At 37.0% G+C, this 13,243-nt stretch overlaps 1 protein-coding gene across 1 annotated transcript in view; it reads left to right on the plus strand.

Moving 5' to 3' along the window:
• The window catches only part of ENTPD1 (ectonucleoside triphosphate diphosphohydrolase 1), a 65,367-nt gene that overhangs the window by 29,087 nt on the left and 23,037 nt on the right, over positions 1-13,243 (plus strand). The window lies entirely within an intron of this gene.

A 13,243-nucleotide genomic window follows, 5' to 3' on the forward strand; every position in this document is an offset into this window, starting at 1 on the left:
TAACTGGGGTTAGATGGTATCTCAATGTGGTTTTGATTTGCATTTCCCGGATGCTGAGTGATGTTGAGCATTTTTTCATATGTCTGTTGGCCATTTGTATATCTTCCTTAGAGAAATGCCTACTTAGGTCTTTTGCCCATTTTTTTTGTTGGGATGATTTTGTTTGCAAGTTATAGAATATGTGCCAACAAAGAGTTTAAATAATAGGATTTCTTTTTCTCTCACATAATAATAAGTCCTCAGGTAGATAATTCAGGGTTAGTTTTTTGACAACAATGTCAGGACTTGGGATCAGTTTCTTCCTTATCTTCTTGACCATGTGGTGCTAAAATGGCAGCTACTGCTCAAAGAGTCATATTTTCCTGTGCAAAACCAAAGCAAGAAAGGCTAGAGGTTTCTCTTACACACATCTTTCTCTCATTTAGCAAAGTGCCCACAGACATCTTTTCTGATCCTGTTGGCCAGAACTTGGTGAGATGCACAACTCTAAACCATGAATTAACATGGCTGGTTTAGACCAATTATTTTTCATCCTCCAGGGTGTTTTTCCTGAGCACATTGCTTCCCTCTACCTGGGTAAAATCAGGATTCTATAATCAAGGAAGAAGTGGGGGGCTGGCTGTGGGGTAGGCACCCATAAGAGTGTGCCACAGGTGGCTTCATAAATGTCAGAAGGAGAAGCAGCAGTTAGATGACTCACTGAGGGTTTTCCTCTAGAGACATTTCAGAAGTAGAAATTCAGGAAATCCCAAGGAAACACTGAGGACAGCATCATTGTCATTACATTTCGAAGAGCTGGGGGATTATTAGAATCCCAGCTCCAAATTTCTTCTTTTCTTAATTACTCCAGAATGACTTAAAATATTTGAGCAGAGGCAGAAGAGGTGCCTTTTGATCTACTCATTTTTAAAATTCCATATTTTGGTGCTGGAGACCAAGCATTATTATTATCAAAGTTTAGCAGTATATTGCAAAATTAGCCACCATCTAGCAAGTGCCAATTATTGATTAAGTACTATATGTACATTATCTCATTTATTCATTCAAGACATCATTCAAAGAAACAAGGGCTTTTGTCTCCCTTCACTGTCTTTCTCCCTTTTCAGAAAACAGGTCAGCCTCTGAAGAGGGAGGTTCAACTCCCCTCTAGGACCCCAGCACGAGAGTTTCTTGCAAGGTCTTCTGGCCCAGCCCAATGTCAGAGAAAGAGCTCTGTGGAGAGAGCACAGGCCCTGTAGTAATCAGACTTGACTTAATGCCTGGCTTCCTGTGAACTGTATGAGCTCTTCATTCCCTTGGTCTCTGGGAAGGAACAAAAGGGGGTGCTGTGGATCGAGGTTTACCTTAACTGCATCCCAGGCCACAGCTTACCCTCCCCTCAGGCTCCTGAGGGAAATGTATGACAGGACAATGACAGGCAGAGTAATATTTGGTTATTAGTTGACTCCAAACCCAAATTCAGAACAAACTAGAACCTCACTTGGATGCCCTATAGCTGGCACTGGCTCCCCACTTTGGGCTTTTCTGGGCCAGGGCGCTTTCCTTGGGTCAGACTCCTGGAAGAGGAAGGAGGGTACCACAAGAGGGAGGCAGGTGGCCAGGTCTGTTGGAGACAGCCGAGGGCCTTTTTCATTCCAGTCACTGCTAGGAAGTAGGTCTGAAGGAAAACGAACATACCCTTGTGTGTTGACTCTTTAACTTCTCTGGAAGCTTTGCCTCTTGGGAAAGATGGCTCAGTTCCTGCCTTTGAGCTTGAGCAAAACCTTCCTCCTTGAGGGGATGGAGCTTCTCGCCTTTGAATGTGATTCATCCAGCCAAGGTAGGGAGAGGTAGGGGTGGGAAAGGGTGGAGGAGGCTTGAGCTCCTCCTGGAGCTTTTCTGTTCAGTCCCTTAGTCCCTCATTTGAAATTGTTCTCACAGCCTCTGAACCTCAATTTGGCAGTCCCCTTAGACTAAACTCACTGTCTTCCTCTGAATTGGGTCTTTCTTCTTTAGATATAACCCTCAGAGCCAGCACTGCCCTGTGTACCTGTTCCTTCTTTGGCAGTTTCTCTCTGCTTCAGATTTTTTTTTTGGCTCCTGTGTAATTTCACCCTAAAGCCTATAGATTTGTGTTTCTTTTGGTCTGTTTCCTCATCTATAAAATGGGGATAGTACTACTTGTCTCATTAGTAGTTACTTGTGAGCAGTAGATACACCAGACAAGCAGTGGGTAGCCTGGTAAATATCTAACAATAAGCTTTCTGGGAATGGGGAGCTGATTTGTAGTATTTACGTTTCCATGGCATAAATATTCCCACCACAGCCTACAGCCTATTTCTAGCTATCAACATGATACCAACTGGCTCACTAAAATCCTGAAATGTTATCAGCTCTTACAAGTATGTAAGAGCCAGCTCCAGCACACTGCTGCAAATTGCAAAAAGCTAGCACCAGGTGAGCGCTTGAAAAGGTTAGTTCTTTTTCCTAGCAGTCCTCATTCCAAGCTGTCAGTCCCGCAGGAAGTTTCCATCCCCAAGTCTTACCTCTTGAAACATAACTATTTGCAATGCAAAAATCCAGTTGCATTCCCATTATTTCCAGAACTAATTAGCCTGGGTGTTCTTAAGCCACAGAGAATTTGCAGGGGAGGGAATTTTTGCTGCAATTGCATTCAGCACTGAGAATCTAATTCTTTTAAATGTAGTATTAAAAACGGTCAACCCCTCATCAGTCTGGCAACACTGTGGCCTTGGTTGCTAGACAGAATCCAATGTTGTAAGCAAATTAGAAACACCAAAAAGGAAGAGGGAACATCTGTAGGGAATTACTTATGAGGTAATTTAGGAATTATTTGTTAAGATCACATTGTGCCGTTTATGTAAACAAGAAAGGGTAGAAACAAATTCAGTAGAGAACTGGAATTAAAGAACATTAAAAATGTATTTGTTTACATACGTGTGTGTGTGTGCACGCACATGTGTTTATTTAGCTCTGAGCTTCCCAGTAGCTAACGGGAAATATAAAGCATAATCTGGTACATAATTTTCATTATATGCAGCTTACCAGGTCCTAGAGCAAAGCAGAGCTATTCCAAGAATTGAATCCCAAGGATATTTCACAAAGGAGATTTTATTAGACGATGTATTTGACCACATTTGTGTGTATGTGTAAAAAAAATGACCATTTTAATGATCAAGCTGTACAAGTCAAACATGAATTTAAGGGTATTCTATTATGCATATATTTTTTTTTCACATTCTTTTTTTCCCACACCCTCCTGCACTGTTGGTGAGACTGTAAATTGGTGCAGCCATTATGGAAAATGGTATGGAGATTCCTTAAACAACTTCAGATAGAACTGCCATACAATCCAGCAATTCCACTGCTGAGTATATATCCAGAGGAATGGAAATCATCACGTCAAAGTGATACCTGCACCTCCATGTTTATTGCAGCTCTATTTACAATAGCCAAGAGTTGGAACCAACCTAAATGTCCATTATCAGACAACTATATAAGGAAAATGCGGTATATGTACACAATGGAATATTTATCTGCCATAAAAAAGAATGAAATATTGCCATTTGCAGAAACATGAATGAACTTAGAGAAAGTCATATCAAGTGAAATAAGCCAGGCACAGAAAGAAAAATACCATATGTTCTCACTCATAGGTGGGAGCTAAAATGATAAACATATAAATAAAAGAAAGAAAGATAACATTCACAATAATACATTGAATTTTCAAAAGCACAACTAAGGTTACTAGAAGCAAGAAGGGAGGGGGGAGGGGGATGGGTAAAGGGCCACAAATAGCAATGACAGTGTATACTATTGAATATGATAATTATTCTGATGTGAGCATTACATATTGCACACAAGTATTGATGTTCAGCTCTATACCCCACAGATATGTACAATCAACTTTGTCACAATAAAAATAAGGAAATAAAGAAAAAAGAAAAGAAAAAATACTCCCCCAAAAGTCAGTAATTTATTCACTCTGTTCATTCTGGAACTGATGTGTTGTTGCAATTATAATCTAAATTTTGGTCAACATAAAATGAAGCAACTGTTCTCATAATATTTAGTTTCATCAATTAAACTTTTTTTCCTCAAAAGATGTATTACAAAATTTAACCCTGATTTAAGTGAATTCATTTTAAATGAACTTTTCTGGTATCAGTTTCTTTGGATATAAGGATTTCATGTAGTACTTTTTTTTTTTTAATACAGAAAAGATATTTATTTCTTACAGTTCTGGAGACTGGGAAGTCCAACTTTGACCACATTTTTAAAAATTTTAATTTCTTATAGCAACCTTCACCCAAAGGCATAATAATAAAAAGTGAACTCAGTGATGGCAGTTCTGTGATGGACTGAGGCAAAATAGGTTTTTGATAGTCAAATTGATGGAAGGAAATAATTCAGAGTAGTTGGAAGTGGGGAGAGATATATATCTTTCAAATCACCCTCCATAAATATTAATTCTCTAAGCTAGCAATTGAAAGAGGATGAGGAACTGAACTTTTGAGGCTATGCTCTCTGAAGATGGCCTAGAGTGTTTCTATTCTGAGTTGCTGCTTAAATATGGACCCACAGGTTATAGACACCAACTGAGAAAAGGATGATAAAGTAAGGTTGATTCCTAGTATGCAAATCAAGGAGCTGATCACAGATTTTGACCTGAGCAGTAAGGCATCCCATCTATACCTAAAGGCAAGCTCAGGAATTCCTAGAGCTAAGTCAGCATTTCCTTCAAGAATGGGCTTTGGGTCTGTTCTGGCAAAAGAACACCTGCGAGACTGAGTTCCCAAGGCTCTACCCTAAGAGTAAGATCAGGATGAGACTAAAAGACTAAAAGACCTAAAGACTTTTCAAGGGTCATCTACCATAGGCACAGGAAGAAACTTGGTGACGTGACCTAGAACCATCTGATTTTGAGCAGTGTATCTTCCTGAGGTATTAAAAATAGAAGGTGATTTTTGTCATTTAGTGTAATTCTTGGGATTAAACATGGAAGCATTTTGAATAAACTAAAGATTTCTTTTTCACTATAAAATATATATAAATCAAGGAAAAAATACCTTAAACCCTGTCACTTTATTTTTCTGTGTTCAATTCTAATCCATGTTAGTATAAGCAATATACCACTACATAAGAGACTTTTCCAAGGGATTTAAGAGACCAGCTTAGGTGTAAACTCAACATCTGTTGTATTTCTTTTTTGGAGGTGCGGAGGGGTGGCACCTGGCCGGTATGGGGATCTGAACCTTTGACCTTGGTGTTATCAGTACCACACTGTAACCAACTGAGCTAACTGGTCCAGCCACGTTGTGTTTATGAGGAACATATTCAGAAAGGAAAAATATCACTTAGGCCCAAATGAATGGAAGGCTTTCAGTGAAGGTTGACAGGTAGATGGAATGAAAAATTAAATGCATGTGACTACAAAGGAACTGGTACCTGGAGCAAAGGAAGAGAAATAGGTGACCTTATTCTAGAGTACACCTGTCTAAGAGGGAAAAATGAATAAACATGTTCCCAGCTCAGCCAACAGGATTTTAGCTTGATTCTAAGACTTGATCTTGAGGCAAGAGCCAAGGACATCCCCCTCTGCCCAGAAGCAGAGCACACCTAGAGTGCTAGGCAGGAGCCAAGGGCAGAATCCTCTGACCAGAAGCAAGCAAGAAGCATGCTGAAAACACCACTCCATACCAGTGACTCACCAGAGCCACTGCCATAGCCATGGCTGCTGCCAAAGCAGCTCAATGCCATAGCAGTAGCCACAGCCACCATGCAGGCAGCCTGCCAAACACTTGACTGCATTGACACAAGGAGAGTCACCAGCAGAGACTGGAAAAAGAAGAAGGCATCTCTCTCCCCAGAGCCCACTCCAGAGTAACAGAAGAAGCAACTGCTCTACCAGATGGCCAGACATCAACATAAAGTTACTAGAAATATGAAAATCCAACAAAATATGACATTACCAAAAGAATACAGTAATTCTCAAGTACCAGACCCTAAAGAGCAGTAAACCCTTGAAATGACTGAAAAGGAATTACAAGCAACAATCTTAAGGAAACTCACTGAAATACAAGAAGACTGTTAGACAACGTAGTGAAACAAGAAAAAAATCCAGGATATGAAGGAGGAAATTTACAGATTAATACCTTAAAAAGAATGTAGTAGAACTCATGGAACTGAAAGATTCACTCAACAAAGTAAAAAACACAACGGATAGCTTAAGCAGCAGGCTAGAGCAAGCAGAAGAAAGAATTTCTGATCTTAAAGACAGCCTTTTCAAAATAACCCAGGTGGACAAGAAAAAAAAATGGAAAAGAGAATTTTAAAACTGAAGAATATCTAAGAGAGCTAGCAGACAACTTTGAGTGCACAAACATTTGAATCACAGGTGTTCCGGAAGGGGAAGAGAAAGGAAAAGCCGTGTAAAACCTACTCAATGAAAACTTCCCAGTTATAGGGAGAGTCACAGATCTTCAGATCCAGGAAGCTCAAAGATCCCCAAACAGATTCAACCCAAAAAGATCTTGCCCAAGACACATTATAATTAAACTGGCAAAGCTCAAAGACAAAGAGAGAATCCTAAAGGAAGCAAGAGAAATGTGTCACATCACTTATAAGGGAGCCCCTATCAGACTAACAGCAGACTTCTCAACAGAAACTCTACAGGCCAGAAGAAAATGGGATTATATATTCAAAATACTTAAAGGAAAAACTGCCAGCCAAGAATACTATGTCCAGCAATGCTATCCTTCACAAATAAGTTAGAAATAGTCTATTTTCCAGACAAACAGAAAACTGTGGGAGTTTACCACCTCATGACCAGCCCTGCAAGAAATCCTCAAGGGAGTCCTGCATCAAGAATCTGAAAAACAGTAATCACTCATCTTACTAGTTAAAGTTCTGTTCAAACTTCCTTTTTTTTTTCATTATTCAGTCTTGGTAGGTGGCATATTTCCAGGAATTTATTCATTTCATCTAAATGATTTAATTTTTTGACCAACAATTATTCATAGCATTCTCTTATAACCCTTTTGATTTCTATAAATTTGGTTTTAATGACTTCTCTTTCATTTATGATTTTAGATATTTGAGTCTTCTTTCTTTTTACTTAGTTCACCTAGGTAAAGGTTTGCCAATTTTGTGGGTCTCAAAAAAATTTTTTAAAAAGCATCATACGTTATTTTTTCAAAATGGCTGTACTAATTTACATTCCCACCAATAATGTACAGTGTAAGAGTTCCCCTTTCTCCACATCATCACTAGCACTTTATTATTATTTTGCTTATTAAGGTGCTTGAGTTTCTTGTAAGTTCTGGACATTAACCCCTTGTCAGATGCATAATTTACAAATATTTTCATCCATTCTGTAAGTTGTCTCTTAACGCTGTTGATTGTTTTCTTGGCTGTGCAAAGAAGCTTTTTAGTTTGATATAATCCCATTTGTTTATTTTTGCTTTTGTTGCTCATGCTTTTCAGGTCTTGTCTAAAACATCTTTGCACAGACTGATTTAATGTAGTTTTTTTTCTCTCTATGTTACATATACCAAAATTGGAACACAACAGAGAAGATTAGCCTGTAAAAAAAAAGAGAGAGATACTATTAAGAGAATGGAAAGTCAAGCCACAAACTGGAAAAAGCCTCACAAAAAGTCTAGTTGATAAAAGAATGGTATCCAGAATACATATGAAACTCTTAAAACTCAACAAATAAGAAAACAAACAATGTAATTTTTAAAATATCAAAGATTGAAAAAGACAGTTCAGCAAAGAAGATACATGGATGGTAAATAAGCATGTGGAAAGATGTTCAACATGATTTGTCATTAGGGTAATGCACATTTAAGCTATAATGATATGCCAAATACACACCCATTAGAAAAACTAAAATTAAAAAACAAACAAACTAAAAATACTAATTGTTTGTGAAGACAGAGGAATTGGAGCTCTCATACACTGCTGATGGGAATGGAAAAATGGAACAAATACTTTGGAAAACAATTTGGCAGTTTCTTTATAAGGGACTATCAAGTGACATGAGGAGACTTTTGTGGGTGAAAGAATGTTAACTATCTTAATAATGGTGATGGTTTCTCCTGTGTATACATACATATGTCAAAACTTATCAATTGTACACTTCATATATGTGCAGTTTATTTTATATCAATTACAGCTCCCTAAAGCTACTGAGAACAAAAAGCTCTATTGCAGGAAGAAAGATCTAAGACAGTGGCAGGGACACAGAGAAAAAGAAGGTTATAAAATCATGCAGAATAAAGCTAGAGGATGGAGATCTTTAACCTTACAGCAATGAGAAGTGATAGCTCTATTTTAAGCGATGGGGTAAGATAACGAGATCTGAATTTTTATAAAATATCTAACTATGTTGGCAAAGGAGACCTTGGTTTTGAGAGGTGAGGTAGTAAAACAGTTCTAAGGTTATTGAAGTGTTCTAGGTGAGACGTAATGGTAACCTGACCATGGGCAAAGGAATAAAAGAGAAGCAGAGTCCACAAAAACACAGTGAGTGTCATTCATGCTGAGAAAAGTACAGTAGGAATGATCATAGCTCTTTGGCTGGGAGTGTATAATATATAATAGTTCTCATTCTAATTTAATATAAAGCATATTTCTGAGATTACCAGCACTGTAACAGATCAGTACTCTATGTGCAATGTTAAGCACTGGTGTATAGATTACTACAGCATAAAAGACCTTACATTTATGCAATGTTCCTACCTTCACAATCCATTCCAAGCTGTTCAATTAGCAACTTAGACTTCCTGGAGTTAGAGTAAGACAAATCACAATGCTCTGAGGCTATTTCAGATGAACGAGTTAAGTCATTGAGGTCATCACAGAATTTATTTGGTTTTTGACCTATAAAATAAATGATTCTACTTCAAAATGTCCTCAAAATACTTATAGCATATACTAAATGTACAGAAGTGGTAATTATGCAGCTTTTTACATGAGCAAAACAAGTTATTGCTAAAAGAACTGATTTTTATCAAAAGAATACCTTTATCAATGGCTACAGTTTCTTAATCACTTTTTCAAAGTAATGTCTTTCCATAAAAACTTCTCTATTTTTTCACTGTATCTTTTAGAATGTATTTTTTCAACAAAATAATATTTTTAATAATTTATTTTTTACAATACCTTGCTCTTCTCATTAGATGTTTTCTTTTCAGGCCTTAAAAACACAAACAATTACTTTAAGGCAAATATTAAATATGTAAAATACAAAAAACCCTAAAACTATTGTTTTTTATATAAAATCTCTGCATTTGTAATTATTTCTCCTATTTATAAAGTTGACAGGAAATATAAAAAAGTTATTTTCTACAAGGGGGATTAAACTAAAAATAGAATAACATTAAGGACAAAGAAAATGTACTACTAGTAGTAATACAATAATAAAAATTTAATTTAGATCAAGCTTTTTGACAGTCAAAGCAGGAGGAAAAACGTAATGTTATATGCATTAGTTCCTATAAAGAAGTGTACCTGCTTTTTTGGTTATCATCATTTTCAATAAAAACAAGCTTTTGCTGGCACTAAAAAAAAAAAAAAAAAAAAAGACTTGGTCTTTACCATGGCTACGGAGAGATGGTCTATTCCCATAGTTTTTTTTTTTTTTATTTTTTTTTATTTTTTTTTATTTTTTATTTTTAAATTTTATTTTGTCGATATACATTGTAGCTGATTAATGCTCCCCATCACCAAAACCTCCCTCCCTTCTCCCTCCCCCCCTCCCCCCCAACCATGTCCTTTCTGTTTGTTTGTTGTATCAACTTCAAATAATTGTGGTTGTTATATCTTCTTACCCCCCCCCCGTTTGTGTGTGTATGTGTGTATGTGTGTGTGTGAATTTATATATTAATTGTTAGCTCCCACCAATAAGTGAGAACATGTGGTATTTCTCTTTCTGTGCCTGACTTGTTTCACTTAATATAATTCTCTCGAGGTCCATCCATGTTGTTGCAAATGGCAGTATTTCATTCGTTTTTATAGCTGAGTAGTATTCCATTGTGTAGATGTACCACATTTTCCGTATCCACTCATCTGATGATGGGCATTTGGGCTGGTTCCAACTCTTGGCTATTGTAAAGAGTGCTGCGATGAACATTGGGGAACAGGTATACCTTCGACTTGATGATTTCCATTCTTCTGGGTATATTCCCAACAGTGGGATGGCTGGGTCGTATGGTAGATCTATTTGCAATTGTTTAAGGAACCTCCATACCATTTTCCATAGAGGCTGCACCATTTTGCAGTCCCACCAACAATGTATGAGAGTTCCTTTTTCTCCGCAGCCTCGCCAGCATTTATCGTTCATAGTCTTTTGGATTTTAGCCATCCTAACTGGGGTTAGATGGTATCTCAGTGTGGTTTTGATTTGCATTTCCCGGATGCTGAGTGATGTTGAGCATTTTTTCATATGTCTGTTGGCCATTTGGATATCTTCCTTAGAGAAATGCCTGCTTAGCTCTTTTGCCCATTTTTTAATTGGGTTGCTTGTTTTCTTCTTGTAAAGTTGTTTGAGTTCCTTATATATTCTGGATATTAATCCTTTGTCAGATGTATATTTGGCAAATATTTTCTCCCACTCTGTTGGTTGTCTTTTAACTCTTTTAATTGTTTCTTTTGCTGTGCAGAAGCTTTTTAGTTTGATATAATCCCATTTGTTTATTTTTCCTTTGGTTGCCCGTGCTTTTGGGGTCGTATTCATGAAGTCTGTGCCCAGTCCTATTTCCTGAAGTGTTTCCCCTATGTTTTCTTTAAGAAGTTTTATTGTCTCAGGGTGTATATTTAAATCCTTAATCCATTTTGAGTTGATTTTAGTATATGGTGAGAGGTATGGATCTAGTTTCATTCTCCTGCATAACGATATCCAGTTATCCCAGCACCACTTGCTGAAGAGGCAGTCCCTTCCCCAGTGAATAGGCTTGGTGCCTTTGTCAAAGATCAGATGGCAGTAAGTGTGAGGGTTGATTTCTGGATTCTCTATTCTATTCCATTGGTCAGTGTGTCTGTTTTTATGCCAGTACCATACTGTTTTGGTTATTATAGCTTTGTAGTATAGCTTAAAGTCAGGTAGTGTTATGCCTCCAGCTTTATTTTTTTTGCTGAGCATTGCTTTGGCTATTCGTGGTCTTTTATTGTTCCATATAAATGTCTGAATAGTTTTTTCCATTTCTGAGAGAAATGTCTTTGGAATTTTGATGGGGATTGCATTGAATTTGTATATCACTTTGGGTAGTATGGACATTTTCACTATGTTGATTCTTCCAATCCAAGAGCATGGGATATCTTTCCACCTTCTTGTATCCTCTCTAATTTCTCTCAGCAGTGGTTTGTAGTTCTCATTATAGAGATTTTTCACCTCCTTGGTTAACTCAATTCCTAAGTATTTTATTTTTTTGGTGGCTATTGTAAATGGGCAGGCTTTCTTGATTTCTCCTTCTGCATGTTCACTATTGGAGAAAAGAAATGCTACTGATTTTTGTGTGTTGATTTTGTATCCTGCTACTGTGCTGAAATCATTTATCAATTCCAACAGTTTTTTTGTAGAGGTTTTAGGCTGTTCGATATATAGGATCATGTCATCTGCAAACAGGGACAGTTTGACTTCATCTTTTCCAATCTGGATGCCCTTTATTTCCTTCTCTTCTCTGATTGCTCTGGCTAGTACTTCCAACACTATGTTGAATAGGAGTGGTGAGAGTGGGCATCCTTGTCTGGTGCCTGTTCTTAAAGGAAAAGCTTTCAGCTTTTCCCCATTCAGGATGATATTGGCAGTGGGTTTGGCATATATGGCTTTAATTATGTTGAGATACTTTCCCTCTATACCTAACTTATAGAGGGTCTTTGTCATGAATGAGTGCTGAACTTTATCAAATGCTTTTTCAGCATCTATAGAGATGATCATATGGTCCTTGTGTTTGAGTTTATTAATATGGTGTATCACATTTATTGATTTGCGTATGTTGAACCAACCTTGCATCCCTGGGATGAATCCCACTTGATCGTGGTGAATAATTTTTCGTATGTGTTGCTGTATTCTGTTTGCTAGTATTTTAGTGAGGATTTTTGCATCTATATTCATCAAGGATATCGGCCTGTAGTTTTCTTTTTTGGTTATATCTTTACCTGGTTTTGGTATCAGGATGATGTTTGCTTCATAGAATGAGTTTGGGAGATTTGCGTCCGTTTCAATCTTTTGGAATAGTTTGTAAAGAATCGGTGTCAATTCCTCTTTGAATGTTTGGTAAAATTCTGCTGTGAATCCATCTGGTCCTGGGCTTTTCTTTGTTGGGAGCCTTCTGATAACAGCTTCAATCTCCTTTATTGTTATTGGTCTGTTCAAATTTTCTACGTCTTCACGGTTCAGTTTTGGGAGCTTGTGTGTGTCCAGAAATTTATCCATTTCCTCCAGATTTTCAAATTTGTTGGCGTATTGTTGTTTATAGTAGTCTCGAATGATTCCTTGTATTTCAGATGAATCAGTTGTAATATCGCCTTTTTCATTTCTAATTTTTGTTATTTGAGTCTTCTCTCTTCTTTTTTTTGTTAGCCATGCTAATGGTTTGTCAATTTTATTTATCTTTTCAAAAAACCAACTTTTTGATTCGTTGATCTTTTGAATTGTTTTTTGGTTTTCAATTTCATTCAGTTCTGCTCTGATCTTAATGATTTCTTTCCGTCTGCTAACTTTAGGATTGGATTGTTCTTGTTTTTCTAGTTCTTTAAGGTGAAGTATTAGGTTGTTCACTTGCCATCTTTCCATTCTTCTGAAGTGAGCATTTAATGCAATAAATTTTCCCCTCAATACTGCTTTTGCAGTATCCCACAGGTTTTGGTATGATGTATCATTGTTTTCATTAGTTTCAATAAACTTTTTGATTTCCTGCTTGATTTCTTCTTGGACCCATATGTCATTAAGTAGAATGCTGTTTAATTTCCATGTGTTTGTATAGTTTCCAGAGTTTTGTTTGTTATTAATTTCTAGTTTTAATCCATTGTGGTCTGAGAAGATACATGGGATAATTCCAATTTTTTTGAATTTATTGAGACTTGATTTGTGACCTAATATGTGATCTATCTTGGAGAATGATCCATGTGCTGATGAGAAGAATGAATATTCTGAGGTTGTTGGGTGGAATGTTCTGTAGATATCTGCCAATTCCAATTGGTCTAGAGTCTTGTTTAGATCTTGTGTTTCTCTACTGAT

The sequence above is a fragment of the Cynocephalus volans genome, chromosome 7 (assembly GCF_027409185.1).
Source record: "Cynocephalus volans isolate mCynVol1 chromosome 7, mCynVol1.pri, whole genome shotgun sequence".
In the NCBI taxonomy this organism is placed as follows: domain Eukaryota; kingdom Metazoa; phylum Chordata; class Mammalia; order Dermoptera; family Cynocephalidae; genus Cynocephalus; species Cynocephalus volans.